The sequence below is a fragment of the Anoplophora glabripennis genome, unplaced genomic scaffold (genome assembly GCF_000390285.2).
Source record: "Anoplophora glabripennis isolate ALB-LARVAE unplaced genomic scaffold, Agla_2.0 scaffold436, whole genome shotgun sequence".
NCBI lineage: Eukaryota > Metazoa > Arthropoda > Insecta > Coleoptera > Cerambycidae > Anoplophora > Anoplophora glabripennis.
Genome location: NW_019416517.1, coordinates 362,657 through 382,044, shown reverse-complemented (window position 1 = coordinate 382,044; position 19,388 = coordinate 362,657). Strand labels below are relative to the sequence as shown.

The window sequence follows — 19,388 nt, the reverse complement described above, 5'->3', positions numbered from 1 at the left end:
CCCCCCGTACCCACCCCAATGGACCTTGTGGAAATAAATGGATTAGTCCATCAAATTGCTCATCAAAATTTAGCTGTGTATACCAAATTTCATTCATTTATCACAACGCGATTGAGAGATATGGCAAAAAAATGATTTCCATTCCTCCCTCTTCAATGGGTCCCTGTGCCCTTAGGAAGCATTTCCGGACCCATGTTCATATGAACTTTTTACTTAGTTTTTATCATAGAATCGACCTGTTCAGGGTTGGCAGCTAATTATGAGTCACCCTGTATAAAAAACTAATATATTTAAGCTAAAACGAAAATAATAAGTAAATTTGAATAAAAATTCATAAAATGTGTTTTAACTAGGTATATAAAAAACTAATAAAAGCTAAAACGAAAGTAATAAGTAAATTTGAATAAAAATTCATAAAATTGCTATTGCCGTTGATTTCGACTTTGTTTTCCGTCACTTAATCATATGAAATATCAATATGGCGTCCTTAAAAATAAAAAAGTTAACTATAGAACCTCAAATACAGTGAGCCATAGAGAAAATGACCGCTGTAATCAGATGTAAATGTTTAATTAAATTATCCTTATAAAAAATTGAGTTAAATGGTAAATAAAAAAATTCGTTCTCCAGTTTTTTAATTATGTTTTAAGAATTACATCAAGTTCGAGTTTTGCAAGAGTTTCTGCAAAACACTGCCCTTTTTCTGAAATGTTTTGTACATTTCAATATTGTGTTTTCCACAAAATAATATCTACAAATCCAAAAATAAAAGAAAAATTACTAAAAAATGTTGTTGCAAATCCTGTTGCAACTAGTTTTCCGCCATATAGGTAAACTTTTCATTTTTTTTTGCAAACTATACTTACAGTTACGTAATTTTACATAATTATCCGTTATACCGCCTATATGTGACCACGCCGCTCGTTACATTACTATTTTTATTACTAGAAAGCTCTCTTACTGACGTTATGATAATTTGTTAATTTTATAATGTGAGCTAAGCAGCTAATATATATTCCTCCTGCTCGTTACATTATGATTTTTATTGGTAAAAAGCTCTCCTATTGGCATAAATATGATTTAAATAACTTAACGAGTGTTAATAACAATAAATAGCGCCCAAAAGTCATTTAAAAGCGATAGTTTAATTCTAATCATAATATCAGTTACCTGTTTTCTAGAGTAATTAATAAGATTTGTTTATTAAGTTGACTACCTTCAGATATTTCTGGGTATTTAAGTCAAGAAAGGATGAAACAGTAATATAAATTCAAATTTTCTGTATATTTATAAGCATGATTCACATTGAATTGAGACTAGTGAATGGTAAATAGTTGTAGTAAATCGTAAAAATTTAAATTTAACAATTATTGACTCAATAAATTATTCTAGAACTAGGTCAAAATATTGTCTCTCCCTCTATTATATGTCTCAATAAATTGGTTGATTTATTCAGAAAAGGCTACCAACTTTAGAATAAAAAATTAATTATGGTAATAGCAAACCACGAACTAATATAATTTTAGGTATAGCTTATAATAGAGTAAACAACTGCAATAGCAACAAGATATGTAGGTACAGGTATGAGTTACATTCTAAAATGTAATTACAATTGGCACTACTGGATAGATATTAAAAGCCACTAAAGTCCCCAAAATTGAGGAGTGAATTACAATTAGTTTATTCAATATTGATTCAAAATTAAACGGATTTGAGATAGAAAGAGCTTTAAAAGTAGAATACAAGTATATTTAATTTTTGATTAATATTTTTATTACATGACTAGTTAATTATTACTTAGAATTAGAATTATTTTCTTTGTTAGAAAGCATTATCCGAATTCGTATCATCATTTTGAATTCTTAGCTGTTAGCCCATACCATAATGTCCAAATTATAGTCAGTACGATATTTATTGAGATAAAATTCCAAGGAGGCAGAAAGAGGCGGAAAATTTCAAGGCACGCCACTACCGTAAATTGTTACAGTAATTCCGATAACAAAACTTTATTGGCTTATTCTATTGTTGGAATTCTATCTAGACAAATATCGTAGGCACTATACTTATATACAGTTGCAATAATCATTAATTATATACCATTGCAATGGTCATATGTCATTGCAATAATCATATATCATTGCAGTGATCATGTCATTGCAATGATCATGTCCTTGCAATAATCATACATCATTGCAATAACCATATATCATTAATATACAGTTGCAATAATCATTAGGTACAAAAACGGAAATTCGTACTTATCATGACAAATTGAAGCGTGCTGTGTTGTGTTCCAAAAATACATTTATTACATTCACAAAATATGTTATAAATATAATTTTTTATAATTTGAACATTATTTCAGGGCGTTTTTTGTTACAAAAAATTTTGTCTAATAAGAGAAATTTATCGAGATAATAAATAAGTAAAGTTTTATCGCAGTTATTTTAATTTAACAAATTCAGTCATTCATTTATTAGTTTTTCAAGTATTTTGTTGTCACAGTTATTCACAAAATCTAACACCTAAATGATAATCTGCTGGTACCAATGCTTATATGACAGGGCTACATTCGATTGAGCCTCATTCAGTATATGCCCCCACAAATTTCCGTTTTCGCGCTCTCGTTGAACCACCCCGGAAAAGTTAATAACATTTGGAATATGTTGTCCATATATACGAGAAACTGCTATTGCATTTTGCCTCAGTTTACCATGAATTAAAAGAATATCCGTTAATTTTGCATTCCTGTATTGAAGTGGCAAAAGCCTAGGGGAGATTCCGAGATACAAGAGTGTAAATTTTTTTTAAATCGAGATTTAAAAAAAATGCTTTAGCCGATTTGAATAAAAGTTTTAAGGTTTATTAAAATAATTATCATACATCAACTTGAACCAATTAGATTTGATCCAGCAAGTCGTTTTTTTTTTTTGTAGAAAAGGATATCACTCTGTAGTTTTTTTGCGGTTTTTATGTAATAATCAGACAAACCCATCAAAAATAGTACATTTGTGTCTCTTGACTCTTTTTAGTGTCTTGCTTCATTTTCGAGAACCTACAAAAGAAACAACTTGCTCGCTGTGTACGCCCCTGAAAATTCTGGATCAAATCTAGTCGGTCCAGTTGGCGTATGCTAGTTTTAATAAACCCTTAAAAATTTCATTCAAATCGGCTAAAGCGTTTTATCAAACTCAATTTAAAAAAAATAACACTCTTGTATCTCGGAAACGAAGCACTTGCGGACCCATGTTCATATGAACTTTTTTACATATGCTGAGTGGAATCTCCTAGGCTTTTGTTACTTCAACTCATCCGGTATAGGTACATGCCATTTTGAATACTTGTGAGGCGGATGTAAACAATAAACCACGATAATAAGAGTGTTATGAAAACCACAGTAATACAGGATAAATAAGCACAAATAAACACATTGCAGACTTCCAGCTACATAGTACTTTTAAATACAGGGTGTTTTTAAATGAAGTAGCAAAAATGGTACCAGTGAATGTAGAGGCAAAAATAAGAAGATTGAAGTAAAAATACTTTATATGAAAGTTACATCCCTGAGGCGATATACCCTCTTAAAGTAGAGGATTGAAATTCACATTTTAATTTTTTTCTTTTACATGGGGAATGCTAGAGACACGAAACTTGGTATGATCATCCTACTAATAAAGAAACAACTTTTCAATGTTTTTTCGGTCATTGTCGTAAAATAAAGGAGTGAAACAGTCAACCCCATTGCAATATTTTATTAGAAATTTTTTATATGAAGCGAATTATTTATTTAAAAATATTTATTGGGGAGACTGATTTATTGCGCAACTTTTTTACCATTTTGTAATTTTTCGAAAAAACCGATAGTTTTTTAGTAAAAAAATTAGATGCGTCATCGTTCACTAAAGGGGTAATTGCGAAAAGTAGAAACAAAGTAGGCGGATGTCATAAGAAATAAATTGTTATTTATCAAATTAATAAATTGACACTTTCTGTCAATAAGCTGGTAATTTAATAATAACATTAAGAAGAATTTGCTATTAATTAATGAAAAATGTTTGATAAGTTATGACTAAGGGACATGTATTATGTAAAGTTATTTATCTGAAATAAAATTTAATACAAACAAAAAACAAGAAATGCAAAATTAAATATAAAGAATATTCTCGAAATAATTTCTATTTTGCTGCAAGCATAACCTAATACGTCTGTTGAAGTTATAACGCACTCGCACAAACAGTTCTTGGTTATTGCGAAGGTCAGCTGCTGCCTGAAATATTCTTAAGCGTAGTTCTTCTAAAGAGGCAACAGGAGTGGCATAAACAATACTTTTGATGTGTCCCACAAAAAGAAATCCATAGGCGTTAGGTCAGGTGAACGTGCAGGCCAACAAACAGGGGCATCATGACCTCGACCAATCCAGCGATTCGGGTAATTTAAATTTAACCATTCTCTAACGGCAAGTGTACTATGTACAGGCGCCCCATCGTGCATATACCACATCACCTGACGTGTAGAAAGGGGTACATCCCCAAGTAATGTTGGAAGATTTTCGTTCAAAAATCTAAGATACTCGGCCGCTCCAAGCCTGTGTGGAAGAATAAAAGGACCTACTAGAGTATTTCCTACAATTCCCATCCAAAGGTTTAAACTGAAATTATGTTGACATCTTGAAATAAATATTTCATGAGTATTTTCTTCCGACCATGAATGAACATTATGAAGGTTTACTGCACCTACTCTAGAAAAATTTGCTTCATCGGTGAAAAGTATATTAGGAAATTTAAGTCATGCCTGGAAATATTAATGTACCATTGACAAAAATCCATGCGGTTAGGTAAATCAGGGTCATTCAATTCTTGCACGAGTTGATGGTGAAAAGGGTATAAAAGATTTTCATGAGCTACATTCCACACAAGACTGTGGGAAACTTGCAGTTGCCTGGACATCTGTCTTGTGCTTGTACCATCGTCGTACCGTTTTATTCTAGATGTTCCAGTATAGCTTCCTCAGCTTCAACAGTTCGGACATTACCCCGTCTTCCGGCACCGTCACGATTGAGCTGAATTTTACCAGTTTCGCAAAGCCTTCTTTCCACCGAGGCCAATGTTTGTCTATGAGGTCAGTTTGGATATCTTTGGTGGTATAATCTTATTGCAACGTTACTATTTTTTATGGATTCGAAAAACACTTGGAGCATGTCGACATATTCGTCATTGGTATAAATATTAGATGCCATAATTATTCTAATAATAAATTAATCAATTGGTACTAATTATTGGTTGATAGAAAGTGTCAATTTATTAATATTATAAATAACAATTTATTTGTTATGACATCCGCCTATTTTATTTTTACAAATTTTCGCAATTACTCCTTTAGTGAACGATGACGCATCTATTTTTTTTACTAGAAAACTATCGGTTTTATCGAAAAATAAATAAAAATAAAAATAAAAATAAAATAAAAAATAAAATAAAAATAAATTTTAAATAAATAATTTGCTTCATATAAAAAAATTCTAATGAAATATTGTAATGGGGTTGACTGTTTCACTCCTTTATAAAGACGCCAATGATCGAAAAAATATTGAAAAGTTGTCTCTTTATTAGTAGGATGCTCATTCCAAGTTTCGTGTCTCTAGCTTTCCTCATGTTAAAGACAAAAAGTAAAATGTGAATTTCAATCCCTCAGGGTTGCAACTTTCGTATAAGGTATTTTTATTTCAATCCTCTTATTTTTGCTTCTACATTCACTAGTACAATTTTCGCTACTCAATTTAAAAACACCCTGTATAATTAGAAAAAAAAATTTCTCGTAATCTGTAAAGATTTTGTTATAAATTTTTATATGTGATATCGATTATATTTTTAATGTCGGATATATCTATAAGTGTTTTGTATAAACGGTAAATCAATTTGTATACGGAATTTCGTAAATTTAAAACTTTTATAGTAGGTATGTGAACATTATTTAAAACAATTGGGTACCTAAGTAAATTATTCTTTAAAAATGACGTGGAAAATAAGATAAATATCTACCAGTTCGTCATTTTCTGTTGTTCATATACATACGTACAGGGTGATTCACTATATTTTGACCCCCCCTTTAACTTTTTTTGTTTTAAGAGTTATAAAAAAATGTGAAATATAAATATTGGACGATTTTTTATGAATTTTTCGAAAATGATAGTAGAAAAACAAATGAAATCCAAATAAAATGGCCATGGATGTTAACTTTGTTAAGTTAAGTGGAACACCATATATATTTTTACATATTTGGATAGAACGTTCCATCTCGAGCATAGTCATATAGGGTTTGTTAGGTCCATCTCTAATAATAAGCAAGATACTATTAAAAAACGAAAAGGTTTTTTATTAAGGCAATAATAAATCTTGTAATTGGAAGACCTCTTTAAGGCCAATTACGTAAGGATTTACAGATTTAATTATATTTTGATATATCGGACATTGATACGGTCCAAAATGCTATAGGTAATGTAACGAAATCTCACTAATTATAGGCCATGTGAGGTCTAATTATTCATGGACATTATATGGTAGGTCGTGACAGTGACAGATAGTAAAGTCTTGACAACATTGTTATTGATTGACAGTTTGTATTATTATTTAATTAAAATAGGTTACACAGAAGTAGAAAATTATTTAGAATTAAAATAGAGTATGGAGAAGAACTTTGCACTATTTTAATTCCTGTAATATTTCAATTTTCTACTTCTGTGTAATCCATATTAATTAAATAATAATACAAACTGTCAAACAATTATGACATTACCTGTCACTGTCACGGCCTACCATAACATTGTCCAGGAGTAATTAGGCCCCTCACGACCTAATTAGTGAGATTTAGTTAAAATATCTATACGCATTTTTGGACCATATCAATGTCCCATCTGTCAAAGTATATTATAACTAAATGTGCAAATCCTTGCGTAATTGGAAGAAGGTTGAAATGCCTGAAAAAGGTTTAACAATTACAATATGTCTTATTTTCTTAATAAAAAAACCTTCTTTTCGTTTTTAATAGTATCTCGCTTATTGTTAGAGATAAACCCAACAAACCCTACATGACTATGCTCGACAGGGAACGTTCTATCTAAATATGTAAAAATATACAGGGTGTTCCATTGAACTTAACAAAGTTAACATCTGCGGCCACTTTATTTGGACTTCATTTGTTTTTCTACTAACATTTTCGAAAAATCCATAAAATCTCGTGCAACTTTTTTATTTCACATTTTTTTATAAGTCTTAAAACAAAAAAGTTAAAGGGGGGGTCAAAATATAGTGATTCACCCTGTACATACTTATATTTAATTTTTCTTTGAAAAATTGGAATGAGTAACAGAAAATACACTAATTTCAAAAACATTATATAACTGCAATTTTTTCATATAGGTACGCCTAGTTTTTTTAAGCAGCATTAAATGTATTCCGTTATTTACATAAACGTAAGCGAATTTCACTTCATACTTATTACAAAGGTTAATAAATGTACGTGATGCTGAACGTCTTCAATTTTTAATTCCCCTAGAATAATTTTAATATTTAATGAACTGTAATTTTCCACTTGAAAAATAATTCACTTGCCAAGTACCACTCCCATTATTCATACTTAACTTTTAACATAATAATAAGTGCGTGAGAAAATTCGTGTACACCCCGTAATGTCACGATGATCCGAGTGGCCGGCGTACATGAGAAACAAATGAATACAACAACTGACTGCCGAGAGACGTCTGTGAGAGTAGAGGGAATAAGTACCTTTCACTATTGAGGTGTACTGGATGTAGTGGCAAAATACGCTGCACATCGGCGCCACTTTTGTAATATCTTGAAGCTTCCTAACTATAACACTTCGAACGTCAGTGGCTGAAATCTCCTGATTGTGACCGTTTTCCTGGAAAGTGATTAGCGTTTGGTGACTAACTTTTATGTGGCGTTCGCGCGATTTTTGTATTTCCGGATTCTTACCGCATTCGAAGTAAGTGGTTAATTTAAAGCTACTATAAATAGAGTGAATTGTGCAGAGCTGGAGAAATAAATAAAACTTTTCAGAAGAGAATTTGAGAGCATTAGTATCATTTCTCAAAAAAACTTTTGTACCCAGTAAAAATAATTTTTTTATAACTTATTATTAAATTATTAAAAAGAAATAATGCACTTATGCTACTTTGTATTGAAATTAAGTTTTTCTTCTGTTTACACTTTTAGAAATCAAAATAAATCGAGTTTAATTTATTGTCTAAATTGGTGAAGTCGCCGGGCAACTCAACTTTGTAAAAGTTACGAGGCCAACGTTAAAAATTTCTTGACAATCACAATGAATGCATATGTGGAAAATGTATTTGCTGATTTCATAATTAAGGTGTCAATAATTAGAAATTGAAAGTAAAAGTACCTTACTTTAGTGCAAATAATAAAAATAATAATATCTTTTTGACTATTAAAGTATAAAAATTATGTACTTATGGATTTGGTTTTTTAGTTTTTTTATGTGATTGCATCGGATACTCTACTCTATTTAAAAAAAGAGATCGAAATATGTTTGTTCTCATTTCACTTGCTTTTCAAGTTTAGACAAAAAATAAAACATGAACCAAAATAGTAATTAAAATTCCGTTAAAAAATAATAAAATAAATAAATAAAAATAATAAATTCATGAATTTATGTGAAAAATGAAATGAATACTTCATTTTTAATAATTGTGGTCTTTCTGCAAATTGTATCTGTCTTAAATTTTCATGTTAGATACACATAAAGCGTTAACCAAAACTAAATATAGATACATCAATTTCAGTACTATTTTCCAAAATAGGTACCTATACATACCTACCTAATTAATTGGGGTATCCTACCGAAAATGATCATCCTGCCAACTATTTCATTTATGCCTTTGGGAAAAAGTTTCCTATAAAATTTATACAGTCCTTTACAGGTTTCAAAAATCGATAGTCATAGATGTGTCATTTTTTCAATGGTATGCTCTGCATTTCTTACATTTCTGATACCTGCAACTTTTTCGGATTTAAAAAATGTACATATGTCATACGTTTGCTTCGGTAGTTTTTTCTAGATAAGATTTTTTAATCCATGTTGACTCTACGGTTATTCTAATCTAAAACTGCATTTTATTCATGTCATAATTATTAAATTGTAATAAAATGAATTGTTTTCTATGTACCTATATGGTGTTCCATTTAAGACTGTAACGCTTCCATAACTTTTTTTCTCAGGTGGTCCTATGTTATTTAAAGGTTATAAGTGACACTCAATTAGCTACATCTACCGCTTCATCACTGAACTAAAATTACAAGAATTATAACGATGAAGAGAAAAAAGTGGCAAACTTATAGCTATTTATTTTATTCTCATTATCGGTATTTTTTAAAGACCAAAAAAATACTATAAACATTTAAATTGTTATAAATTTCTGAAAGTCCGAGTATTACTATATTGTAAAAACCATTAATGAATATTTTACAGCAGAACAGGCAACTAATATCTAACTTATGAACGTTTTTGTTAAAAACTCCCCCAAAATAATGAGGCTTAAAGTTAAAAAAATTGCAATTGTAGCATGTGAACGTAATAAACATTATATGGGAGATGCGTCTACACATGTAAATTTTAAAGAAATGAACATATATGTTGGAATAAAAGTGGGAATTTGAGAAATAAAAAATATGTGTACATGCCTGGGTCAGATTAAATATTGGAAAAGGAGTCATTTAATATTGTTACAAGAAAATTAAAAGAGACCGTAATTATTTTATTTAAATGATAAAAAAAAAGAAAAAGTATTGCTTGAGCTGGGATCCTTTTTGGCTGGCAATTTTAAATGATGAAGTTATTTAAAAAATAAATATTACAAAATGTCTCTATCTATGCAAGCAGATAATAAAATAAAAATTAAACCAATACCAAAGAGATTGTAGTTTGATACGTTAACTTTGTGAAGAGCGTGATAAAATGTGTATTTGTGTTTTAAGTTATGTCGTAATAGTGAAATGACAAAATTGCGGTCGCAGATTGGTGTACATGTCTATGTGTCTATATGAATTTAAAATTACTACCTGGAAAAACTGAAGCAAATATGAAATATCTTTTTATATTTTTGAAATAAATTTGCTGATCTGAAAAAAATAAGAATTACATGGTGTTCCATTAAAAAATATACTTATAATTTATATCTAGCTGTTCAATTATTATTTCTAAAAAAGAATATTTATTGCTCTAAAAGAACCTACCTAAAACTTTTGTAGGAAACTTTTTTCAAAAATAAAAATGTAACCGGTATGATCTTTTTCACTAAGAAAATGTATCCTCTCCATTAATGAGTATTTACTAAAAATAAAAACTTCATTTAATTCTAAAAACTGTTATCTCGTTTCAAACTGACTTCAACTGTATTCGACAAAAGGTTGTTAAAAATGGCCTAATGGAACATATTTTATATTTTAATTGTATAAAATGACCAACATGATCTATAATAATTTAAAGTTTATTTATTTAAAATTATTTATAAAATGGAGGAAAGTGCATTTATTTATAATAATAATATATAGTAATATTTATAGTTACAGGATACAATATGGTCAAAATGTAATAATAAATTTGTTACCTATATCTAACGTTATAACGATTTTATTATTATCATTATTAATATGATTGTCATTATGATTATTATTGCTATTTTCAGTATTATCATTATCATTTCATCATTATCGTCATCATTATTGTCGCTTCATCTTTACCGTTTTTTTATTATCATTATTATTCCTTTTCTTTCACAATTTTTACATACATTTTAACAGGGGGCAGAACTCTATATCTTAATTACCGCTATTATAATGATTATTGTTATTATTATTATGACTATTACTTTTGTTGCTATAATTACTGATATGTAGTTACATAGCAAACTATAGCAAACTGTATCAATTGCGTACGAATTTTACTATTGAAATGGAGTTATAAAGAGTATGACCCCAAATACCTTTAATGCGGGATACAGAAAACATGTCCGTCATCAGAATGTGTACTTTTTATAAAATATTATTTAAAGAAGTATGAAAAGTACAAACATTACCTATCGTATTATGAAGACGCTAATTGACAATAAATAAAATTATGTAGATGTAACACGACTAGCTGCAAAAAAATATAACAAAAATGTTGACCCTGGTTCACATTTGCACTCCGCATGATACCAATGAATGTTAAGTTGTTTACATAAAAAAGTTATAAATATTTGATTTTTGGTATAAAAATTAATAAAAATATAATTATTAATATTAACTCAGTTACAGTCCATATTATAATTGTTGAGTTCAAATTCCAAGAAGACTCCTGCGTCACTTTCTTGGAATTAACCGCATTCGACACCCTAGGTAGAAAGACATTGGCGGTGTAGCGTTCACCCTAGCAATTTTTTTGTTTATGCCTTTCTTTGTACCAGCGTGTATTGTATTACATATATTCTAGTTTATTTATGATTTGTACTCTACTGTATCGTAAAAGAAAGAAAAACACATTTTAATCCACAAAATCTACTTTATTTTATTTACCTTATTTATTTAAATATTCTGAAAATAACGCAGAACATTTCAAGGCATGCCTCTGCCGCGGTAAATTGTTACAGTAGTTCCGATAATAGAACTTTATTGGCTTATTGTATTCTTGGAATTCTATCTCAAAAAATATTGTACTGACTTTACTACCTAGTATTATGGAGTTTGCAAAAAATATACCATAATTTCTGCTCATAGTTTTTGGACACCAGGAAGTAACATATTTCAGGACTAAATAGGGAAATAAATAAAGAAATAAAAATCATCTATTTATTTGCACTGTACACCGTTTTAACTGGCAATAATTGTAGAAAATAATTCGTAGTAATACCTATGCAAATGACCAATCGTCATGCTACTGTGTTCGTTTCGTAATCGTGATGGTCATATTTCACCCATCAAGGATATAAAATTATTTTTAATCTTGCGGTTTGATGTGTGCGGTGATGGTTGGAACAATGAACGCCTTGTTATGTGTAATCGATTGATCCTTTATTATCCGGATTCAATTACTTTTTAATTAAATACCGTTGGCTGCAACATTGCTATAAAATAAATTGTGTTGGTATTATGGCTGGAAAAATATAACTATAAATTATATGTATGATAGTCGAGGAAGTCATGGTTATTTAATTGAGGTAGACATTAGTTAACAGCGCTGAAATCGACCCGTAACGTAAACAAAATAAAGAATTTTAGACGGGGAAATTCATAAAACTTTTAATATATTATCTATTTTCTTGACCAAAATCCATTATACTGACTGAATTGGAAAAGAAATTGCTTCATATAGTACATATTAATATTATTAGTATTATAATTTGCTCAAATATAAAAGTATCAGTAATTTATAAAAAAAACTTTTTAAGTCATTGTTAATAGATTGAGGATATTATTTATTATTACTTTATGAAGCAATTTCATTTCCAATTATTTTTATTTTTCTTCTTCCCTGAAGATAACTTAACAGCCGAAGTTACTTGGAGAGAAAAATTAATTAAGTAAAAAAATTATGCTGAATTAAAAAGTACTATAATTTTTTTCAAATTACTCATATTAAATATTACCTGATTAAGGTAAAAATACACTTTTTTAGTTATTTATGAAACGAATTTAATTGTATACAATTTGGAAGTGTTCCAAATACTAGACCTATGTATTTTTATGTATTTCCGGGACCAGCATTGCTTCATCAACCTCCATTTTTTTTTATCAGCATTAAGTATAATTCTACAAACCAGTTGAAAATGAAGGCATTTATTCATATGTATTTTGATGCAATGGATTCAGAATTGCTCCATTACCCCTTTAGTTTTTTTAATTGCTGAAAAACTACACTTAAATACAGTAAACCCAACTCTAAGGGGCTATAGCATATGCAACAATTGTAAAAAGAGAATAGAAGTTAATATAGAACCATATCTATACAATTTTTGACGAATCCGAAGTCGAAATTACTCCATTATTTTTATGCCGAGCAAAGTAATCCTAAAATCTAGAAAATTCCTTCCCAAAGATAGATAGAACTTCAGCGATTTGATGCACGCAGAGAGACGAGGGTATTTGAAGATGAGAACGTTATTTCCAGATAAAAAATGATGTTTCTTTTACTCCTTTTTCCTTTTGTGACGAACTCAAATTAATATTCAAACCATTTATTTAACGAATTTCTTTTTCTTTTCTGTGTTCTTGGCTTGTTTCCCTTTTAAGCATTCCACGGAAATCTGCCGCTAATTAACATTCCATCTTCCTTGGTACAGACGCTTCATTTCCTTGATATCTTGGTCAAATCGTTCACTCTGTTCTCCGCTGTAGTCTCCGAGGTTCTTCGGAAAATAGTCATGTTGAGAGTCTAGTAAATGTAATTTCAAGTTCATCAGGCAACCCAACCCTTTGAAGTTTTCCAACAATTCCTCAACTAAATTATGGTAATCCTTATTCTTCTGATTCCCAAAGGAAAAAGTGACATTTTTTTTCAGTATCAGTCATTTTTGTGACAAATTTTTCGTCTTCGAACACGATACGGATTTGAGAACCATCGAAATATCCTCTTTCAGTTTATCATCACTGACTTCCGGAAACTTCTCTCCTAAATATGCGCAACAGTCGCCATCTTTGTCCAGAGCTTTAATGAACTGTTCCATGAGACCAAGTTTGATATGGAGAGGTGGAACCCTTAGTTAAGGGTGCGCAGATGATGTTTCAACCCCGGACGGAAATTTGTTATTCTTTCTGTCTCTACTAACCCATAGACTGCATAGACATAAGAAACAGGGATGACTTGTGAAGTTGGACACCCTTCAGTTTTGAAAAATATGATTTTCCATATTTTCTTAATTTAAGGGCGGTTTTTCGCGATTAATGAAAATGGAGGATGATGGAGCAATTCTGGACCTGGATTAGGATTTAGCGCATCAAAATGCATATAAAGATGATCTTGTAGTCAATTTCTACAATTATAGCTAATGCTGATCCCCCAAAGCGAGATTTTCCTTATTTTCTGTATTTAAGGGCAAGTTTTCATGATTTAAAAAAAAAAATAGGGTGATGGAGCAATTCTGGTCTCGGATTTGGATTCGGCGCATCAAAATATGTAGGAATATATGGATCTAGTCTATGGAACTTACGTTTTTTGGTGTGCCTGTGTTTTAAATGAATATTTTTACATTATAGCAAATTTTCTTTAAGAAAAATTATGTTATGAAAATATAAGGAAAATCTAGCCGCGAAGTTATGATACGCACTCATGTCTCATCCAGCGGTATTTCATAACCTCAAAAAACCGATATTGTGAACAATTAAACCATATAACCTTAAGATTCAAGCTTCCAACGTTAAATTCAATTAGCCAAATCCCATAAACATTTAGCTCAATGGTATCTTAACCTAATAAGCCCATGAACTCAAACCCCAATAACTCTATTACCCCATAACTCCATAACCAAGGGAATAAATTATAAGCAATCTGTATTATTTCAAAACATCACATAGCTGAAGACTTCTGGAAAACCCAAGTACTTAAAGCCAAAAACTCCCATAATCCTATAATCCCTCGGATTCAGATTCAACGGCCCAAAAAACGTATAACAAACATGGTCTGACTTCTGGGCCCGAAAGTCGATTTTCTTTTGTGTGACTGTGTTATTAGAGTATTACTTTTTTTTAATACCATGGGTTAGAACCAACTCTATAGCTTTTGTTTTTAAGGACTAAAGTGTCAATTTAATTCCTAGTGATTTGTAGGTACATTCTGTGGAGAATATATATTATAATCTCTAATTATGTTTACTTTCAATTCATGTAATAAAATACATTACAGTTATGCCAATTTATACCAATGCATTTAAATAGTTGCCAAGGTAATTTGACAGCTGTTAGAGTGTATATTACATATAACATATTTTTTTTTGAGTCACTCGATCCTTAAGAATCAAGTTTACTTATAAATCTTCAGTCTTTGAATTTACATTTTTGAAGGAAATAAATTCAAAAGCAAACGAATGTTTGTAAACATATTAAATCACTATTATACAAATACATCACAATACAAATTGTACAAATCTATTACATTACTTATAATTATATAGTATCTACTATATGTCAAACCATCACATCAAATAATTTGAACTATAACAATCATTCGCTTCTCACTACAGGGATCTCGGAAACGGTAAGAGGTACAAAGTAGCTTAAATGTGGGCAAAGTTGCGTAATCAGAGGACCAACATTATGCCTCTAAAAAATCAAGGCTAACATGGTTATTTTTCGATATTAAAAAAAAACGAGATTTTGGAAATCCGTTTTTATTTCATTTCAGCCTTGTTTGAGAAGATATTAAAAAAAGAAGAATGCTTTCTTATGGCCACTTTTTACTCTCTATCGAATGGCATAATCAATTTTTATATGAAACGTTTCGCCCCTCCAGGACCATCATCAACTTCATGTTTTTAAATACGATCCTGGAAATTTTATTACATTTTTTGCAAGCCTTCACGACCCCCAATACTGTACTCCCTCAGCCCGAACCACATTCAGACGTTTTGTCTCGAAAAATTCATCTTCAGTGCATTCGTTCCAAATTTATCAAAATTTTTTATTTATATTTCTTTGTTTATTAAATTATCGTACACTGTAAGTATCGGTTGAACCTGTGAAATCCATGTAGTTATTTAAACTATTACCATTATGTGGAAACAAATAAAAAAAATATTAATAATTTGCTGTGTTATACTCCATTCAAATTAAATTAAATACAAAATTATAAATGCGTTTCTAGCTAAAGACGGAATACTTTTATTGATATATATTTGCAAAGTATACAATTATCTACGTAGTGCGAAAAAATATGTAAATGTATTATTTTTTTCTAATTTCTGTATTGACTAGATGCTGCTAATTGCTTACAATAGCTGTCAAATTATTTTGTCAGTAATCCTTTCCTAAAATTCCCCGCTTTATAAACATATTTTTTTAAATGATACTTTACATAAAATTCGTAACGTTTTTGTTCTGTGTCATCCCGAAGGTTATAAAACTAAAATTACAAGGCACACTATTCAGTCATATATTTTTACAATGTCAGGTCTATATTGATGCTGTGTCGATTAATAATATCTTTCAGATCAACTTTTTAAACTTTTATGACTCATTATGTCGTCAATGTGTAATTTACCTATTGTAAATCTTGCTGATACTGATGATGTCACCACGTATGACATCACCAGTGTGTAAATTTAAAGCTTTGGTCTTTTTCGACCTTATGGAATTCTACAGCTAAGATTTATGATTTAAGTTTTAGGTAATTTGATGATTTTTAAAATAAAAGTAAGACAATTTACCATAAAGCCAAAAAGACATAACTTACGTATTAGTTTATAAAATATGAAAATACAAAAGGAATGATTTATATAGATGAAACTTGCGTATTAAATACATATTATACTATATTAAAATAGACGGAAATAGTTTAATTCACTGTTTAATAATTTAATACTTTTAATTAAATAGTTTTGTCAGTGTACGTTGTCCATCCTGGTACATGCCAATTCTTGTATTATTGCTTTTGGATATTATAAAGACATATGCTTTTCTGAAACAATTCTCGGCTATAAACTAACTTTTTAATCGATTTACAGTTTATTTTATACAGGTAACAGTTTTATTGTTTCAAATATTGCATGGAAATTCCCGTATTTATTAGTTCCATATAATGTTCGTCGAATTAATGTAAATGCATTATTGTTTATTGTTAATTGACGTCGGTGACAACTTGCACCTTTTATTTAAGTGGAGGGAATTTTTCATTTTCATCAGGGTTTTTATTTTTGTCCTATTAGAAGTAGGTAAAAGTAAAAAATTGCTGTCATGATGTTATTTGGTTTTTCTGCAGGAATTGGTAGATCACGGTCAATTATTTTCCATTATTTTTCTTCCGTGTAGATATAATTTATTTTCATCCGCAAAACAGTAATGTTATTGAAAATTATTAGATATATGTATTTTTTATTGGTAAAATTGGTAGGTCAATTTCCCCAGAGACTGTTACAATCGGCTTCAGAGATGGGTCAGTTCTACCACCAACTGGATTTTTTTATTCGCCTATAATTTTTTTAAAAGTGGCTGCACTATTAAAATTATTAGTTGGAAAGGTGAGTCAGTTAAATATATTTTAAATGTATAGTGTTAGTAGTAATAGATCTCAAAATAAAAAATGCACAATCAACCACTGTGTCCACTATTATTTGGCTAGATTATTAATTTTATTTTTAATTTTAGAGACCTGATCATTAATTTCTATCTGTTCTATGCGATAATTTTTTTAGCATACCTATATACCGGTGTCAAAGAATATATACGTCTATTTAATAAGAATAAGAAAAAAATCGTGAGGATAAAATTTATTTTATGATATAATTGTCTTTCATTCATAGAATTGTATACGTGGTAAAAATGGTAATAGTAAATTAATTATCACCTATACAGGGCGTCCCGAAATTCATGCAACAAAATTTGGTCATAGATTCTCAAGACAAATTTAGGGGACCCGTATTCTTTCTTTTTGCCAACTGGCCCCCACTTTCGGAGTTACAGCCCCCTGAAGTCTGCCCCTAAGAAGTCTTTTTTATATCTCAAAAGCATATTGTACGAGAATCACTAAATTTGGTGCACCGGGGTTTTATGACATGTGGAATCTCACAGTGCTACGCTTTTTTGCGAGAAACCCCCTTAAGACACTTTTTCGTGCCCCCCCCCCCTTGTCTTTGGAACCAGAAAAATTTGGCCGCAAATTTGATTTTTTTTTTTTTAATTATTAGTTAACTAGAAAGCCATTAAATTTAGAAACTTTTTTGTCCCTTGATATTTGTTTCGTAAACCGCAATGCTTTTGAGGTAAATGGGGAATCACGATATGCATTCGATCACATTTTGACATTTTTCTCGAAAACATTGCGTTTTACGAAAAAAGTATAAAGTGACAAAAAGTTTCTAAATTTAATGGCTTTCTAGTGGACTGATAGTTTTTAAGAAATTTATATATGCGACCAAATTTTTTTGGCTCCAAAGACAAGGGGGCCCACGAAAAATTGTCCTAAAGGGGTGCCCCGCCAAAAAACGTTGCACTATCAGATTCCACATGTCATAAAACCCCTGTGTACCAAATTTAGTGATTCTCGTACAACAGGGTTCTGAGATATAAAAAAAAGATTATCTGTAACTCCGAAAGAGGGGGCCATTTGTCAAAAATAAAAAATACGGGTCCCCTAAATTTTCCCTAAGAATCTGTGACCGAATTTTGTTGCATGAATTTCGCGACACCCTGTATTTAAATAAAATTGTAATTGGTTAAGCTAATATTATAATATAAATAGTGCCACAATAGAGTTGTTGACTTGTATATTAATTTATGATTTATTTTTATTTCAAGTCCGAGACAATCTTTTATTTTTTCAGAGGGATTCCTAGTGTTAATAGTTTAATAATTGTTTCTTAAAATTTATTTTTATTCCTTGAAGAACTGCTAGTATTTTGTTAAATGTTTTCATAACAACGAATACATTATACAATGTTATATCATACAAGACTACAGGAGCAATAGTAAAACTGATAAACTTTGAATGAAACTTTGAAATAGATCACGTTTCGTAATGGATATTTCGTGGCAATATTTTGTAAAATAAAGATAACTAGTTCAACAAAAAAGACACATTAAGACTTTCAACAACAAAATACAAGTAACTCGAAGAATTAAATAAAATGTAACCAAATTTTGAACAAAAATGTGGGCCACATCAGGGCCATTGAATCCCAATTTAAATTAAGAATTTCGGTTTTCGAATTTTAAACTAATTTGAGTAGTTAGTGACTGGAAAAGTACTCGAATTCATCGACCTCATTGCACTATAACACCATTTTTTTTTTCTAAAATTGATACGTACTTATTTCCTGAGATAATCAAAATCATCATCTTCTGTGTGCCCAACAGAAAAGTCATGGTACCATGTTAGGAAATGAAAAATGGGATTTAGGTAAAATTAAAAAGACAATCAAAAAGCATTTCTAAACATTCACATTAGGTCCATAGCAGAATAATAGTTACAGTGTATAGAGAATATATACAAGACTTGATATAAATTAAATAAAAAACAATGTCGCTATGACTGTGACAGATTTCAAGTTAAAGGACAATAAATATCATCGTATGAGAGCACAACACAAAGCTGATGGTAGTATAAAACCTTACTTAAAAGTTCATAATAATAGAAGATAAAATATAATAAAAATTTATATAATATATATA

The 19,388-nt window shown here is 29.9% G+C and overlaps 1 protein-coding gene across 3 annotated transcripts in view; it reads left to right on the top strand.

Annotated features, from left to right (window-relative positions):
• The window catches only part of LOC108910269 (protein drumstick), a 67,268-nt gene that overhangs the window by 31,526 nt on the left and 16,354 nt on the right, over nt 1-19,388 (top strand). Inside the window, exon 1 of one of the 3 annotated variants that reach the window (XM_018714826.1) lies at nt 7,845-8,001. The exons of the other annotated variants lie outside the window; for them this stretch is intronic. The gene's annotated coding sequence lies outside the window, so the exon portion shown is untranslated. Of the gene's footprint in view, nt 1-7,844; nt 8,002-19,388 lie in introns of those variants that run through there. 3 annotated transcript variants of the gene reach the window in all.